Source organism: Vulpes vulpes, unplaced genomic scaffold (genome assembly GCF_048418805.1).
Source record: "Vulpes vulpes isolate BD-2025 unplaced genomic scaffold, VulVul3 u000000688, whole genome shotgun sequence".
NCBI lineage: Eukaryota > Metazoa > Chordata > Mammalia > Carnivora > Canidae > Vulpes > Vulpes vulpes.
The window spans coordinates 67,474-84,064 of record NW_027325760.1 but is presented as its reverse complement, the minus strand read 5'-3'; the positions used below and the strand labels follow the sequence as shown (position 1 = coordinate 84,064).

Here is a 16,591-nt window from a genome sequence, read left to right as displayed (position 1 = left end):
AGGAGGCCACACACATGCACCACCTCCTCTTCCTCTCAAGCCCTTCACCCTCGCAGCCCGCCCTTCAAGCACACCCACCCACGTCCTAGCCGGCCGCGCGTCCCAGGGCGCCGCGGGGGCCCGAAGGCGGCCGACGGAGGGGACGGGGCGACAGCAGGAACCTCGGGGCCGGGGCGGGGAGGGGGCGGTCGCTGGGGGGAGCCGGGCGGGGGCTGGATCCCGTCTCCGCAGGCCTGCGAGCCCCTCCGGGGGGCCGGGGCGGGGCTTTGGGGGCCGGGGCCGGGGCGGGGCTTTGGGGGCCGGGGCCGGGGCCGGGGCCGGGCCCGCCTGCGGGCCCTCCTCGCCCCGCCCCAATCTCCGCCCCCAGGCCCGCCCCCAGCCCCTAGCAATTCCCTGGCACCGCCCCCAGCCTCCAAGCCACCCAGCCACCCGCAACCCCCCCCACCTTCGGCCCGGGCCCGCCTGCACCTTCTCTCCGAAGGACATGCCCTGCCTCCCCCGCGGACCACCGTCCCTTCGGCCCTCAGCCACGACGTCCACGCTCCGCGGGCCCGGGACACCAGATGGCCCGACCGCCCGGGGCCTCAGGCCCCGTTGGCACCGGGCTGCGCGCTCCGCGGCCCCGCAACAGCCAAGGCCACAGCGACGCGGGGGCGGCCGGCACCCATGCCGAAAAGGGCCGCGCGCAACACAGCAAGAGACACAAGAGAGACTCGCTCCGCGCCTGGGCGTGGGCGCCGCGCACGCAACACAGGCACACGGTCCCGCGGCGGTTCGGCTGATGGGCAGGAATGGGGGCAGAACGGCATCCCTGACACCGTGGCTGCAGGGCCCGCGGCTGCCAGGGCTCCTAAGGCAGCTCCAGGGCCTGCGCCCCTCCGGCGGGGTGGCTGCCTCGCCCCCACAGGCCTTGTGGCCCAGCTCCGAGTGCCCGTGTCCCTCCGTCTGTGTGTGTGTGTGTGTGTGTGTCTGTCTGTCTGTCGTGGGCACCTGTGTCTGTGTCCCTGCCTGTCCGAGGATGGGGTCCGGCGGCGCGGGCGGCCCCGGCTTGGCTTTGAGCCAGGCCGGCTGAAGAACAGGAGAGGCCAGGGGTCGTCCGGAGCCGGCCGGCGCCGGCCCGCGGCACCCCCCCAGCCAGTGAGCGGTCCGAGGTGGGGCGGCGTGCCATCCGGGGAGCCGAGCGGCGGCGACGCGCCCGCCAGGCCGGGGACGGGAGCGCGCCCGGGCTCCGGCGACAGCCTCCGCTCCGGGGTGCGGGAGGCGTCTTGGCCCCCACCCCCCCCGCCCGGCCCGGGGCAGGCGCCCTCCGCCACCCCGGGCGCAGCGCGGGAGGCGGTCAGTCAATCAATCAGTCGGGCCAGCAGGCGAGCATGCAGGCGGGCTGGCGCGATCGGGCGGGCGGAGGGCTGAGGAGCGGCGGGCGCCTGGCCCGGAGAGGCGCAGAGCAGGCTCTTGGGGCGCCCAGCGGCAGCCGCGGACGTCTACGGCCATACCACCCTGAACGCGCCCGATCTCGTCTGATCTCGGAAGCTAAGCAGGGTCGGGCCTGGTTAGTACTTGGATGGGAGACCGCCTGGGAATACCGGGTGCTGTAGGCTTTTTTTCCTCGGCCTTTTGCCTGCCTTCCTGTCTGTCCCTTGGCCGCCAACGCCCCCTCGACCAACGCGGCGGCGGCGGCGGCGGCGGCGGCGGCGGCGCCCCCCTCCGGGCGACCCGTGGCATGGCCCCCGCCCCGCCGGAAGCACCGCAGGGCGCCGCGGAGCACCGAGGGCGCCGGCTGCACGGGCAGGAGGCCACACACATGCACCACCTCCTCTTCCTCTCAAGCCCTTCACCCTCGCAGCCCGCCCTTCAAGCACACCCACCCACGTCCTAGCCGGCCGCGCGTCCCAGGGCGCCGCGGGGGCCCGAAGGCGGCCGACGGAGGGGACGGGGCGACAGCAGGAACCTCGGGGCCGGGGCGGGGAGGGGGCGGTCGCTGGGGGGAGCCGGGCGGGGGCTGGATCCCGTCTCCGCAGGCCTGCGAGCCCCTCCGGGGGGCCGGGGCGGGGCTTTGGGGGCCGGGACCGGGGCGGGGCTTTGGGGGCCGGGGCCGGGGCCGGGGCCCTCCTCGCCCCGCTCCAATCTCCGCCCCCAGGCCCGCCCCCAGCCCCTAGCAATTCCCTGGCACCGCCCCCAGCCTCCAAGCCACCCAGCCACCCGCAACCCCCCCCACCTTCGGCCCGGGCCCGCCTGCACCTTCTCTCCGAAGGACATGCCCTGCCTCCCCCGCGGACCACCGTCCCTTCGGCCCTCAGCCACGACGTCCACGCTCCGCGGGCCCGGGACACCAGATGGCCCGACCGCCCGGGGCCTCAGGCCCCGTTGGCACCGGGCTGCGCGCTCCGCGGCCCCGCAACAGCCAAGGCCACAGCGACGCGGGGGCGGCCGGCACCCATGCCGAAAAGGGCCGCGCGCAACACAGCAAGAGACACAAGAGAGACTCGCTCCGCGCCTGGGCGTGGGCGCCGCGCACGCAACACAGGCACACGGTCCCGCGGCGGTTCGGCTGATGGGCAGGAATGGGGGCAGAACGGCATCCCTGACACCGTGGCTGCAGGGCCCGCGGCTGCCAGGGCTCCTAAGGCAGCTCCAGGGCCTGCGCCCCTCCGGCGGGGTGGCTGCCTCGCCCCCACAGGCCTTGTGGCCCAGCTCCGAGTGCCCGTGTCCCTCCGTCTGTGTGTGTGTGTGTGTGTGTCTGTCTGTCTGTCGTGGGCACCTGTGTCTGTGTCCCTGCCTGTCCGAGGATGGGGTCCGGCGGCGCGGGCGGCCCCGGCTTGGCTTTGAGCCAGGCCGGCTGAAGAACAGGAGAGGCCAGGGGTCGTCCGGAGCCGGCCGGCGCCGGCCCGCGGCACCCCCCCAGCCAGTGAGCGGTCCGAGGTGGGGCGGCGTGCCATCCGGGGAGCCGAGCGGCGGCGACGCGCCCGCCAGGCCGGGGACGGGAGCGCGCCCGGGCTCCGGCGACAGCCTCCGCTCCGGGGTGCGGGAGGCGTCTTGGCCCCCACCCCCCCCGCCCGGCCCGGGGCAGGCGCCCTCCGCCACCCCGGGCGCGGCGCGGGAGGCGGTCAGTCAATCAATCAGTCGGGCCGGCAGGCGAGCATGCAGGCGGGCTGGCGCGATCGGGCGGGCGGAGGGCTGAGGAGCGGCGGGCGCCTGGCCCGGAGAGGCGCAGAGCAGGCTCTTGGGGCGCCCAGCGGCAGCCGCGGACGTCTACGGCCATACCACCCTGAACGCGCCCGATCTCGTCTGATCTCGGAAGCTAAGCAGGGTCGGGCCTGGTTAGTACTTGGATGGGAGACCGCCTGGGAATACCGGGTGCTGTAGGCTTTTTTTCCTCGGCCTTTTGCCTGCCTTCCTGTCTGTCCCTTGGCCGCCAACGCCCCCTCGACCAACGCGGCGGCGGCGGCGGCGGCGGCGGCGGCGGCGGCGGCGGCGGCGCCCCCCTCCGGGCGACCCGTGGCATGGCCCCCGCCCCGCCGGAAGCACCGCAGGGCGCCGCGGAGCACCGAGGGCGCCGGCTGCACGGGCAGGAGGCCACACACATGCACCACCTCCTCTTCCTCTCAAGCCCTTCACCCTCGCAGCCCGCCCTTCAAGCACACCCACCCACGTCCTAGCCGGCCGCGCGTCCCAGGGCGCCGCGGGGGCCCGAAGGCGGCCGACGGAGGGGACGGGGCGACAGCAGGAACCTCGGGGCCGGGGCGGGGAGGGGGCGGTCGCTGGGGGGAGCCGGGCGGGGGCTGGATCCCGTCTCCGCAGGCCTGCGAGCCCCTCCGGGGGGCCGGGGCGGGGCTTTGGGGGCCGGGGCCGGGGCCAGGGCCCTCCTCGCCCCGCCCCAATCTCCGCCCCCAGGCCCGCCCCCAGCCCCTAGCAATTCCCTGGCACCGCCCCCAGCCTCCAAGCCACCCAGCCACCCGCAACCCCCCCCACCTTCGGCCCGGGCCCGCCTGCACCTTCTCTCCGAAGGACATGCCCTGCCTCCCCCGCGGACCACCGTCCCTTCGGCCCTCAGCCACGACGTCCACGCTCCGCGGGCCCGGGACACCAGATGGCCCGACCGCCCGGGGCCTCAGGCCCCGTTGGCACCGGGCTGCGCGCTCCGCGGCCCCGCAACAGCCAAGGCCACAGCGACGCGGGGGCGGCCGGCACCCATGCCGAAAAGGGCCGCGCGCAACACAGCAAGAGACACAAGAGAGACTCGCTCCGCGCCTGGGCGTGGGCGCCGCGCACGCAACACAGGCACACGGTCCCGCGGCGGTTCGGCTGATGGGCAGGAATGGGGGCAGAACGGCATCCCTGACACCGTGGCTGCAGGGCCCGCGGCTGCCAGGGCTCCTAAGGCAGCTCCAGGGCCTGCGCCCCTCCGGCGGGGTGGCTGCCTCGCCCCCACAGGCCTTGTGGCCCAGCTCCGAGTGCCCGTGTCCCTCCGTCTGTGTGTGTGTGTGTGTGTGTGTCTGTCTGTCTGTCGTGGGCACCTGTGTCTGTGTCCCTGCCTGTCCGAGGATGGGGTCCGGCGGCGCGGGCGGCCCCGGCTTGGCTTTGAGCCAGGCCGGCTGAAGAACAGGAGAGGCCAGGGGTCGTCCGGAGCCGGCCGGCGCCGGCCCGCGGCACCCCCCCAGCCAGTGAGCGGTCCGAGGTGGGGCGGCGTGCCATCCGGGGAGCCGAGCGGCGGCGACGCGCCCGCCAGGCCGGGGACGGGAGCGCGCCCGGGCTCCGGCGACAGCCTCCGCTCCGGGGTGCGGGAGGCGTCTTGGCCCCCACCCCCCCCGCCCGGCCCGGGGCAGGCGCCCTCCGCCACCCCGGGCGCGGCGCGGGAGGCGGTCAGTCAATCAATCAGTCGGGCCGGCAGGCGAGCATGCAGGCGGGCTGGCGCGATCGGGCGGGCGGAGGGCTGAGGAGCGGCGGGCGCCTGGCCCGGAGAGGCGCAGAGCAGGCTCTTGGGGCGCCCAGCGGCAGCCGCGGACGTCTACGGCCATACCACCCTGAACGCGCCCGATCTCGTCTGATCTCGGAAGCTAAGCAGGGTCGGGCCTGGTTAGTACTTGGATGGGAGACCGCCTGGGAATACCGGGTGCTGTAGGCTTTTTTTCCTCGGCCTTTTGCCTGCCTTCCTGTCTGTCCCTTGGCCGCCAACGCCCCCTCGACCAACGCGGCGGCGGCGGCGGCGGCGGCGCCCCCCTCCGGGCGACCCGTGGCATGGCCCCCGCCCCGCCGGAAGCACCGCAGGGCGCCGCGGAGCACCGAGGGCGCCGGCTGCACGGGCAGGAGGCCACACACATGCACCACCTCCTCTTCCTCTCAAGCCCTTCACCCTCGCAGCCCGCCCTTCAAGCACACCCACCCACGTCCTAGCCGGCCGCGCGTCCCAGGGCGCCGCGGGGGCCCGAAGGCGGCCGACGGAGGGGACGGGGCGACAGCAGGAACCTCGGGGCCGGGGCGGGGAGGGGGCGGTCGCTGGGGGGAGCCGGGCGGGGGCTGGATCCCGTCTCCGCAGGCCTGCGAGCCCCTCCGGGGGGCCGGGGCGGGGCTTTGGGGGCCGGGGCCGGGGCGGGGCTTTGGGGGCCGGGGCCGGGGCCGGGGCCCTCCTCGCCCCGCCCCAATCTCCGCCCCCAGGCCCGCCCCCAGCCCCTAGCAATTCCCTGGCACCGCCCCCAGCCTCCAAGCCACCCAGCCACCCGCAACCCCCCCCACCTTCGGCCCGGGCCCGCCTGCACCTTCTCTCCGAAGGACATGCCCTGCCTCCCCCGCGGACCACCGTCCCTTCGGCCCTCAGCCACGACGTCCACGCTCCGCGGGCCCGGGACACCAGATGGCCCGACCGCCCGGGGCCTCAGGCCCCGTTGGCACCGGGCTGCGCGCTCCGCGGCCCCGCAACAGCCAAGGCCACAGCGACGCGGGGGCGGCCGGCACCCATGCCGAAAAGGGCCGCGCGCAACACAGCAAGAGACACAAGAGAGACTCGCTCCGCGCCTGGGCGTGGGCGCCGCGCACGCAACACAGGCACACGGTCCCGCGGCGGTTCGGCTGATGGGCAGGAATGGGGGCAGAACGGCATCCCTGACACCGTGGCTGCAGGGCCCGCGGCTGCCAGGGCTCCTAAGGCAGCTCCAGGGCCTGCGCCCCTCCGGCGGGGTGGCTGCCTCGCCCCCACAGGCCTTGTGGCCCAGCTCCGAGTGCCCGTGTCCCTCCGTCTGTGTGTGTGTGTGTGTGTGTGTCTGTCTGTCTGTCGTGGGCACCTGTGTCTGTGTCCCTGCCTGTCCGAGGATGGGGTCCGGCGGCGCGGGCGGCCCCGGCTTGGCTTTGAGCCAGGCCGGCTGAAGAACAGGAGAGGCCAGGGGTCGTCCGGAGCCGGCCGGCGCCGGCCCGCGGCACCCCCCCAGCCAGTGAGCGGTCCGAGGTGGGGCGGCGTGCCATCCGGGGAGCCGAGCGGCGGCGACGCGCCCGCCAGGCCGGGGACGGGAGCGCGCCCGGGCTCCGGCGACAGCCTCCGCTCCGGGGTGCGGGAGGCGTCTTGGCCCCCACCCCCCCCGCCCGGCCCGGGGCAGGCGCCCTCCGCCACCCCGGGCGCGGCGCGGGAGGCGGTCAGTCAATCAATCAGTCGGGCCGGCAGGCGAGCATGCAGGCGGGCTGGCGCGATCGGGCGGGCGGAGGGCTGAGGAGCGGCGGGCGCCTGGCCCGGAGAGGCGCAGAGCAGGCTCTTGGGGCGCCCAGCGGCAGCCGCGGACGTCTACGGCCATACCACCCTGAACGCGCCCGATCTCGTCTGATCTCGGAAGCTAAGCAGGGTCGGGCCTGGTTAGTACTTGGATGGGAGACCGCCTGGGAATACCGGGTGCTGTAGGCTTTTTTTCCTCGGCCTTTTGCCTGCCTTCCTGTCTGTCCCTTGGCCGCCAACGCCCCCTCGACCAACGCGGCGGCGGCGGCGGCGGCGGCGGCGGCGGCGGCGGCGGCGGCGCCCCCCTCCGGGCGACCCGTGGCATGGCCCCCGCCCCGCCGGAAGCACCGCAGGGCGCCGCGGAGCACCGAGGGCGCCGGCTGCACGGGCAGGAGGCCACACACATGCACCACCTCCTCTTCCTCTCAAGCCCTTCACCCTCGCAGCCCGCCCTTCAAGCACACCCACCCACGTCCTAGCCGGCCGCGCGTCCCAGGGCGCCGCGGGGGCCCGAAGGCGGCCGACGGAGGGGACGGGGCGACAGCAGGAACCTCGGGGCCGGGGCGGGGAGGGGGCGGTCGCTGGGGGGAGCCGGGCGGGGGCTGGATCCCGTCTCCGCAGGCCTGCGAGCCCCTCCGGGGGGCCGGGGCGGGGCTTTGGGGGCCGGGGCCGGGGCCGGGGCCGGGGCCGGGCCCGCCTGCGGGCCCTCCTCGCCCCGCCCCAATCTCCGCCCCCAGGCCCGCCCCCAGCCCCTAGCAATTCCCTGGCACCGCCCCCAGCCTCCAAGCCACCCAGCCACCCGCAACCCCCCCCACCTTCGGCCCGGGCCCGCCTGCACCTTCTCTCCGAAGGACATGCCCTGCCTCCCCCGCGGACCACCGTCCCTTCGGCCCTCAGCCACGACGTCCACGCTCCGCGGGCCCGGGACACCAGATGGCCCGACCGCCCGGGGCCTCAGGCCCCGTTGGCACCGGGCTGCGCGCTCCGCGGCCCCGCAACAGCCAAGGCCACAGCGACGCGGGGGCGGCCGGCACCCATGCCGAAAAGGGCCGCGCGCAACACAGCAAGAGACACAAGAGAGACTCGCTCCGCGCCTGGGCGTGGGCGCCGCGCACGCAACACAGGCACACGGTCCCGCGGCGGTTCGGCTGATGGGCAGGAATGGGGGCAGAACGGCATCCCTGACACCGTGGCTGCAGGGCCCGCGGCTGCCAGGGCTCCTAAGGCAGCTCCAGGGCCTGCGCCCCTCCGGCGGGGTGGCTGCCTCGCCCCCACAGGCCTTGTGGCCCAGCTCCGAGTGCCCGTGTCCCTCCGTCTGTGTGTGTGTGTGTGTGTGTGTCTGTCTGTCTGTCGTGGGCACCTGTGTCTGTGTCCCTGCCTGTCCGAGGATGGGGTCCGGCGGCGCGGGCGGCCCCGGCTTGGCTTTGAGCCAGGCCGGCTGAAGAACAGGAGAGGCCAGGGGTCGTCCGGAGCCGGCCGGCGCCGGCCCGCGGCACCCCCCCAGCCAGTGAGCGGTCCGAGGTGGGGCGGCGTGCCATCCGGGGAGCCGAGCGGCGGCGACGCGCCCGCCAGGCCGGGGACGGGAGCGCGCCCGGGCTCCGGCGACAGCCTCCGCTCCGGGGTGCGGGAGGCGTCTTGGCCCCCACCCCCCCCGCCCGGCCCGGGGCAGGCGCCCTCCGCCACCCCGGGCGCGGCGCGGGAGGCGGTCAGTCAATCAATCAGTCGGGCCGGCAGGCGAGCATGCAGGCGGGCTGGCGCGATCGGGCGGGCGGAGGGCTGAGGAGCGGCGGGCGCCTGGCCCGGAGAGGCGCAGAGCAGGCTCTTGGGGCGCCCAGCGGCAGCCGCGGACGTCTACGGCCATACCACCCTGAACGCGCCCGATCTCGTCTGATCTCGGAAGCTAAGCAGGGTCGGGCCTGGTTAGTACTTGGATGGGAGACCGCCTGGGAATACCGGGTGCTGTAGGCTTTTTTTCCTCGGCCTTTTGCCTGCCTTCCTGTCTGTCCCTTGGCCGCCAACGCCCCCTCGACCAACGCGGCGGCGGCGGCGGCGGCGGCGGCGGCGGCGGCGGCGGCGCCCCCCTCCGGGCGACCCGTGGCATGGCCCCCGCCCCGCCGGAAGCACCGCAGGGCGCCGCGGAGCACCGAGGGCGCCGGCTGCACGGGCAGGAGGCCACACACATGCACCACCTCCTCTTCCTCTCAAGCCCTTCACCCTCGCAGCCCGCCCTTCAAGCACACCCACCCACGTCCTAGCCGGCCGCGCGTCCCAGGGCGCCGCGGGGGCCCGAAGGCGGCCGACGGAGGGGACGGGGCGACAGCAGGAACCTCGGGGCCGGGGCGGGGAGGGGGCGGTCGCTGGGGGGAGCCGGGCGGGGGCTGGATCCCGTCTCCGCAGGCCTGCGAGCCCCTCCGGGGGGCCGGGGCGGGGCTTTGGGGGCCGGGGCCGGGGCCGGGGCCGGGGCCGGGCCCGCCTGCGGGCCCTCCTCGCCCCGCCCCAATCTCCGCCCCCAGGCCCGCCCCCAGCCCCTAGCAATTCCCTGGCACCGCCCCCAGCCTCCAAGCCACCCAGCCACCCGCAACCCCCCCCACCTTCGGCCCGGGCCCGCCTGCACCTTCTCTCCGAAGGACATGCCCTGCCTCCCCCGCGGACCACCGTCCCTTCGGCCCTCAGCCACGACGTCCACGCTCCGCGGGCCCGGGACACCAGATGGCCCGACCGCCCGGGGCCTCAGGCCCCGTTGGCACCGGGCTGCGCGCTCCGCGGCCCCGCAACAGCCAAGGCCACAGCGACGCGGGGGCGGCCGGCACCCATGCCGAAAAGGGCCGCGCGCAACACAGCAAGAGACACAAGAGAGACTCGCTCCGCGCCTGGGCGTGGGCGCCGCGCACGCAACACAGGCACACGGTCCCGCGGCGGTTCGGCTGATGGGCAGGAATGGGGGCAGAACGGCATCCCTGACACCGTGGCTGCAGGGCCCGCGGCTGCCAGGGCTCCTAAGGCAGCTCCAGGGCCTGCGCCCCTCCGGCGGGGTGGCTGCCTCGCCCCCACAGGCCTTGTGGCCCAGCTCCGAGTGCCCGTGTCCCTCCGTCTGTGTGTGTGTGTGTGTGTGTGTCTGTCTGTCTGTCGTGGGCACCTGTGTCTGTGTCCCTGCCTGTCCGAGGATGGGGTCCGGCGGCGCGGGCGGCCCCGGCTTGGCTTTGAGCCAGGCCGGCTGAAGAACAGGAGAGGCCAGGGGTCGTCCGGAGCCGGCCGGCGCCGGCCCGCGGCACCCCCCCAGCCAGTGAGCGGTCCGAGGTGGGGCGGCGTGCCATCCGGGGAGCCGAGCGGCGGCGACGCGCCCGCCAGGCCGGGGACGGGAGCGCGCCCGGGCTCCGGCGACAGCCTCCGCTCCGGGGTGCGGGAGGCGTCTTGGCCCCCACCCCCCCCGCCCGGCCTGGGGCAGGCGCCCTCCGCCACCCCGGGCGCGGCGCGGGAGGCGGTCAGTCAATCAATCAGTCGGGCCGGCAGGCGAGCATGCAGGCGGGCTGGCGCGATCGGGCGGGCGGAGGGCTGAGGAGCGGCGGGCGCCTGGCCCGGAGAGGCGCAGAGCAGGCTCTTGGGGCGCCCAGCGGCAGCCGCGGACGTCTACGGCCATACCACCCTGAACGCGCCCGATCTCGTCTGATCTCGGAAGCTAAGCAGGGTCGGGCCTGGTTAGTACTTGGATGGGAGACCGCCTGGGAATACCGGGTGCTGTAGGCTTTTTTTCCTCGGCCTTTTGCCTGCCTTCCTGTCTGTCCCTTGGCCGCCAACGCCCCCTCGACCAACGCGGCGGCGGCGGCGGCGGCGGCGGCGGCGGCGGCGGCGCCCCCCTCCGGGCGACCCGTGGCATGGCCCCCGCCCCGCCGGAAGCACCGCAGGGCGCCGCGGAGCACCGAGGGCGCCGGCTGCACGGGCAGGAGGCCACACACATGCACCACCTCCTCTTCCTCTCAAGCCCTTCACCCTCGCAGCCCGCCCTTCAAGCACACCCACCCACGTCCTAGCCGGCCGCGCGTCCCAGGGCGCCGCGGGGGCCCGAAGGCGGCCGACGGAGGGGACGGGGCGACAGCAGGAACCTCGGGGCCGGGGCGGGGAGGGGGCGGTCGCTGGGGGGAGCCGGGCGGGGGCTGGATCCCGTCTCCGCAGGCCTGCGAGCCCCTCCGGGGGGCCGGGGCGGGGCTTTGGGGGCCGGGGCCGGGGCCGGGGCCGGGGCCGGGCCCGCCTGCGGGCCCTCCTCGCCCCGCCCCAATCTCCGCCCCCAGGCCCGCCCCCAGCCCCTAGCAATTCCCTGGCACCGCCCCCAGCCTCCAAGCCACCCAGCCACCCGCAACCCCCCCCACCTTCGGCCCGGGCCCGCCTGCACCTTCTCTCCGAAGGACATGCCCTGCCTCCCCCGCGGACCACCGTCCCTTCGGCCCTCAGCCACGACGTCCACGCTCCGCGGGCCCGGGACACCAGATGGCCCGACCGCCCGGGGCCTCAGGCCCCGTTGGCACCGGGCTGCGCGCTCCGCGGCCCCGCAACAGCCAAGGCCACAGCGACGCGGGGGCGGCCGGCACCCATGCCGAAAAGGGCCGCGCGCAACACAGCAAGAGACACAAGAGAGACTCGCTCCGCGCCTGGGCGTGGGCGCCGCGCACGCAACACAGGCACACGGTCCCGCGGCGGTTCGGCTGATGGGCAGGAATGGGGGCAGAACGGCATCCCTGACACCGTGGCTGCAGGGCCCGCGGCTGCCAGGGCTCCTAAGGCAGCTCCAGGGCCTGCGCCCCTCCGGCGGGGTGGCTGCCTCGCCCCCACAGGCCTTGTGGCCCAGCTCCGAGTGCCCGTGTCCCTCCGTCTGTGTGTGTGTGTGTGTGTGTGTCTGTCTGTCTGTCGTGGGCACCTGTGTCTGTGTCCCTGCCTGTCCGAGGATGGGGTCCGGCGGCGCGGGCGGCCCCGGCTTGGCTTTGAGCCAGGCCGGCTGAAGAACAGGAGAGGCCAGGGGTCGTCCGGAGCCGGCCGGCGCCGGCCCGCGGCACCCCCCCAGCCAGTGAGCGGTCCGAGGTGGGGCGGCGTGCCATCCGGGGAGCCGAGCGGCGGCGACGCGCCCGCCAGGCCGGGGACGGGAGCGCGCCCGGGCTCCGGCGACAGCCTCCGCTCCGGGGTGCGGGAGGCGTCTTGGCCCCCACGCCCCCCGCCCGGCCCGGGGCAGGCGCCCTCCGCCACCCCGGGCGCGGCGCGGGAGGCGGTCAGTCAATCAATCAGTCGGGCCGGCAGGCGAGCATGCAGGCGGGCTGGCGCGATCGGGCGGGCGGAGGGCTGAGGAGCGGCGGGCGCCTGGCCCGGAGAGGCGCAGAGCAGGCTCTTGGGGCGCCCAGCGGCAGCCGCGGACGTCTACGGCCATACCACCCTGAACGCGCCCGATCTCGTCTGATCTCGGAAGCTAAGCAGGGTCGGGCCTGGTTAGTACTTGGATGGGAGACCGCCTGGGAATACCGGGTGCTGTAGGCTTTTTTTCCTCGGCCTTTTGCCTGCCTTCCTGTCTGTCCCTTGGCCGCCAACGCCCCCTCGACCAACGCGGCGGCGGCGGCGGCGGCGGCGGCGGCGGCGGCGGCGGCGCCCCCCTCCGGGCGACCCGTGGCATGGCCCCCGCCCCGCCGGAAGCACCGCAGGGCGCCGCGGAGCACCGAGGGCGCCGGCTGCACGGGCAGGAGGCCACACACATGCACCACCTCCTCTTCCTCTCAAGCCCTTCACCCTCGCAGCCCGCCCTTCAAGCACACCCACCCACGTCCTAGCCGGCCGCGCGTCCCAGGGCGCCGCGGGGGCCCGAAGGCGGCCGACGGAGGGGACGGGGCGACAGCAGGAACCTCGGGGCCGGGGCGGGGAGGGGGCGGTCGCTGGGGGGAGCCGGGCGGGGGCTGGATCCCGTCTCCGCAGGCCTGCGAGCCCCTCCGGGGGGCCGGGGCGGGGCTTTGGGGGCCGGGGCCGGGGCGGGGCTTTGGGGGCCGGGGCCGGGGCCGGGGCCGGGCCCGCCTGCGGGCCCTCCTCGCCCCGCCCCAATCTCCGCCCCCAGGCCCGCCCCCAGCCCCTAGCAATTCCCTGGCACCGCCCCCAGCCTCCAAGCCACCCAGCCACCCGCAACCCCCCCCACCTTCGGCCCGGGCCCGCCTGCACCTTCTCTCCGAAGGACATGCCCTGCCTCCCCCGCGGACCACCGTCCCTTCGGCCCTCAGCCACGACGTCCACGCTCCGCGGGCCCGGGACACCAGATGGCCCGACCGCCCGGGGCCTCAGGCCCCGTTGGCACCGGGCTGCGCGCTCCGCGGCCCCGCAACAGCCAAGGCCACAGCGACGCGGGGGCGGCCGGCACCCATGCCGAAAAGGGCCGCGCGCAACACAGCAAGAGACACAAGAGAGACTCGCTCCGCGCCTGGGCGTGGGCGCCGCGCACGCAACACAGGCACACGGTCCCGCGGCGGTTCGGCTGATGGGCAGGAATGGGGGCAGAACGGCATCCCTGACACCGTGGCTGCAGGGCCCGCGGCTGCCAGGGCTCCTAAGGCAGCTCCAGGGCCTGCGCCCCTCCGGCGGGGTGGCTGCCTCGCCCCCACAGGCCTTGTGGCCCAGCTCCGAGTGCCCGTGTCCCTCCGTCTGTGTGTGTGTGTGTGTGTGTGTCTGTCTGTCTGTCGTGGGCACCTGTGTCTGTGTCCCTGCCTGTCCGAGGATGGGGTCCGGCGGCGCGGGCGGCCCCGGCTTGGCTTTGAGCCAGGCCGGCTGAAGAACAGGAGAGGCCAGGGGTCGTCCGGAGCCGGCCGGCGCCGGCCCGCGGCACCCCCCCAGCCAGTGAGCGGTCCGAGGTGGGGCGGCGTGCCATCCGGGGAGCCGAGCGGCGGCGACGCGCCCGCCAGGCCGGGGACGGGAGCGCGCCCGGGCTCCGGCGACAGCCTCCGCTCCGGGGTGCGGGAGGCGTCTTGGCCCCCACCCCCCCCGCCCGGCCCGGGGCAGGCGCCCTCCGCCACCCCGGGCGCGGCGCGGGAGGCGGTCAGTCAATCAATCAGTCGGGCCGGCAGGCGAGCATGCAGGCGGGCTGGCGCGATCGGGCGGGCGGAGGGCTGAGGAGCGGCGGGCGCCTGGCCCGGAGAGGCGCAGAGCAGGCTCTTGGGGCGCCCAGCGGCAGCCGCGGACGTCTACGGCCATACCACCCTGAACGCGCCCGATCTCGTCTGATCTCGGAAGCTAAGCAGGGTCGGGCCTGGTTAGTACTTGGATGGGAGACCGCCTGGGAATACCGGGTGCTGTAGGCTTTTTTTCCTCGGCCTTTTGCCTGCCTTCCTGTCTGTCCCTTGGCCGCCAACGCCCCCTCGACCAACGCGGCGGCGGCGGCGGCGGCGGCGGCGGCGGCGGCGGCGGCGCCCCCCTCCGGGCGACCCGTGGCATGGCCCCCGCCCCGCCGGAAGCACCGCAGGGCGCCGCGGAGCACCGAGGGCGCCGGCTGCACGGGCAGGAGGCCACACACATGCACCACCTCCTCTTCCTCTCAAGCCCTTCACCCTCGCAGCCCGCCCTTCAAGCACACCCACCCACGTCCTAGCCGGCCGCGCGTCCCAGGGCGCCGCGGGGGCCCGAAGGCGGCCGACGGAGGGGACGGGGCGACAGCAGGAACCTCGGGGCCGGGGCGGGGAGGGGGCGGTCGCTGGGGGGAGCCGGGCGGGGGCTGGATCCCGTCTCCGCAGGCCTGCGAGCCCCTCCGGGGGGCCGGGGCGGGGCTTTGGGGGCCGGGGCCGGGGCCGGGGCCGGGGCCGGGCCCGCCTGCGGGCCCTCCTCGCCCCGCCCCAATCTCCGCCCCCAGGCCCGCCCCCAGCCCCTAGCAATTCCCTGGCACCGCCCCCAGCCTCCAAGCCACCCAGCCACCCGCAACCCCCCCCACCTTCGGCCCGGGCCCGCCTGCACCTTCTCTCCGAAGGACATGCCCTGCCTCCCCCGCGGACCACCGTCCCTTCGGCCCTCAGCCACGACGTCCACGCTCCGCGGGCCCGGGACACCAGATGGCCCGACCGCCCGGGGCCTCAGGCCCCGTTGGCACCGGGCTGCGCGCTCCGCGGCCCCGCAACAGCCAAGGCCACAGCGACGCGGGGGCGGCCGGCACCCATGCCGAAAAGGGCCGCGCGCAACACAGCAAGAGACACAAGAGAGACTCGCTCCGCGCCTGGGCGTGGGCGCCGCGCACGCAACACAGGCACACGGTCCCGCGGCGGTTCGGCTGATGGGCAGGAATGGGGGCAGAACGGCATCCCTGACACCGTGGCTGCAGGGCCCGCGGCTGCCAGGGCTCCTAAGGCAGCTCCAGGGCCTGCGCCCCTCCGGCGGGGTGGCTGCCTCGCCCCCACAGGCCTTGTGGCCCAGCTCCGAGTGCCCGTGTCCCTCCGTCTGTGTGTGTGTGTGTGTGTGTGTCTGTCTGTCTGTCGTGGGCACCTGTGTCTGTGTCCCTGCCTGTCCGAGGATGGGGTCCGGCGGCGCGGGCGGCCCCGGCTTGGCTTTGAGCCAGGCCGGCTGAAGAACAGGAGAGGCCAGGGGTCGTCCGGAGCCGGCCGGCGCCGGCCCGCGGCACCCCCCCAGCCAGTGAGCGGTCCGAGGTGGGGCGGCGTGCCATCCGGGGAGCCGAGCGGCGGCGACGCGCCCGCCAGGCCGGGGACGGGAGCGCGCCCGGGCTCCGGCGACAGCCTCCGCTCCGGGGTGCGGGAGGCGTCTTGGCCCCCACCCCCCCCGCCCGGCCCGGGGCAGGCGCCCTCCGCCACCCCGGGCGCGGCGCGGGAGGCGGTCAGTCAATCAATCAGTCGGGCCGGCAGGCGAGCATGCAGGCGGGCTGGCGCGATCGGGCGGGCGGAGGGCTGAGGAGCGGCGGGCGCCTGGCCCGGAGAGGCGCAGAGCAGGCTCTTGGGGCGCCCAGCGGCAGCCGCGGACGTCTACGGCCATACCACCCTGAACGCGCCCGATCTCGTCTGATCTCGGAAGCTAAGCAGGGTCGGGCCTGGTTAGTACTTGGATGGGAGACCGCCTGGGAATACCGGGTGCTGTAGGCTTTTTTTCCTCGGCCTTTTGCCTGCCTTCCTGTCTGTCCCTTGGCCGCCAACGCCCCCTCGACCAACGCGGCGGCGGCGGCGGCGGCGGCGGCGGCGGCGGCGGCGGCGCCCCCCTCCGGGCGACCCGTGGCATGGCCCCCGCCCCGCCGGAAGCACCGCAGGGCGCCGCGGAGCACCGAGGGCGCCGGCTGCACGGGCAGGAGGCCACACACATGCACCACCTCCTCTTCCTCTCAAGCCCTTCACCCTCGCAGCCCGCCCTTCAAGCACACCCACCCACGTCCTAGCCGGCCGCGCGTCCCAGGGCGCCGCGGGGGCCCGAAGGCGGCCGACGGAGGGGACGGGGCGACAGCAGGAACCTCGGGGCCGGGGCGGGGAGGGGGCGGTCGCTGGGGGGAGCCGGGCGGGGGCTGGATCCCGTCTCCGCAGGCCTGCGAGCCCCTCCGGGGGGCCGGGGCGGGGCTTTGGGGGCCGGGGCCGGGGCCGGGGCCGGGGCCGGGCCCGCCTGCGGGCCCTCCTCGCCCCGCCCCAATCTCCGCCCCCAGGCCCGCCCCCAGCCCCTAGCAATTCCCTGGCACCGCCCCCAGCCTCCAAGCCACCCAGCCACCCGCAACCCCCCCCACCTTCGGCCCGGGCCCGCCTGCACCTTCTCTCCGAAGGACATGCCCTGCCTCCCCCGCGGACCACCGTCCCTTCGGCCCTCAGCCACGACGTCCACGCTCCGCGGGCCCGGGACACCAGATGGCCCGACCGCCCGGGGCCTCAGGCCCCGTTGGCACCGGGCTGCGCGCTCCGCGGCCCCGCAACA

General features: G+C 76.2%; 9 non-coding genes across 9 annotated transcripts; all 9 read left to right on the top strand.

Moving 5' to 3' along the window:
* Window positions 1-1,479: 1,479 nt before the first annotated feature.
* On the top strand, window positions 1,480-1,598 carry LOC140597176 (5S ribosomal RNA). The gene has a single exon (XR_011999043.1). It is a non-coding gene; the product is annotated as a 5S ribosomal RNA (ribosomal RNA).
* A 1,649-nt stretch (window positions 1,599-3,247) lies between these two features.
* LOC140597175 (5S ribosomal RNA) lies at window positions 3,248-3,366 on the top strand. Its single transcript, XR_011999042.1, has one exon. It is a non-coding gene; the product is annotated as a 5S ribosomal RNA (ribosomal RNA).
* A 1,637-nt stretch (window positions 3,367-5,003) lies between these two features.
* LOC140597174 (5S ribosomal RNA) lies at window positions 5,004-5,122 on the top strand. Its single transcript, XR_011999041.1, has one exon. It is a non-coding gene; the product is annotated as a 5S ribosomal RNA (ribosomal RNA).
* Window positions 5,123-6,764: 1,642 nt separating this feature from the next.
* Window positions 6,765-6,883, top strand: LOC140597173 (5S ribosomal RNA). Its single transcript, XR_011999040.1, has one exon. It is a non-coding gene; the product is annotated as a 5S ribosomal RNA (ribosomal RNA).
* Window positions 6,884-8,543: 1,660 nt separating this feature from the next.
* LOC140597172 (5S ribosomal RNA) lies at window positions 8,544-8,662 on the top strand. Its single transcript, XR_011999039.1, has one exon. It is a non-coding gene; the product is annotated as a 5S ribosomal RNA (ribosomal RNA).
* A 1,657-nt stretch (window positions 8,663-10,319) lies between these two features.
* On the top strand, window positions 10,320-10,438 carry LOC140597171 (5S ribosomal RNA). The gene has a single exon (XR_011999038.1). It is a non-coding gene; the product is annotated as a 5S ribosomal RNA (ribosomal RNA).
* Window positions 10,439-12,092: 1,654 nt separating this feature from the next.
* LOC140597170 (5S ribosomal RNA) lies at window positions 12,093-12,211 on the top strand. Its single transcript, XR_011999037.1, has one exon. It is a non-coding gene; the product is annotated as a 5S ribosomal RNA (ribosomal RNA).
* A 1,677-nt stretch (window positions 12,212-13,888) lies between these two features.
* LOC140597169 (5S ribosomal RNA) lies at window positions 13,889-14,007 on the top strand. The gene has a single exon (XR_011999036.1). It is a non-coding gene; the product is annotated as a 5S ribosomal RNA (ribosomal RNA).
* A 1,657-nt stretch (window positions 14,008-15,664) lies between these two features.
* Window positions 15,665-15,783, top strand: LOC140597168 (5S ribosomal RNA). Its single transcript, XR_011999035.1, has one exon. It is a non-coding gene; the product is annotated as a 5S ribosomal RNA (ribosomal RNA).
* Window positions 15,784-16,591: the final 808 nt, after the last annotated feature.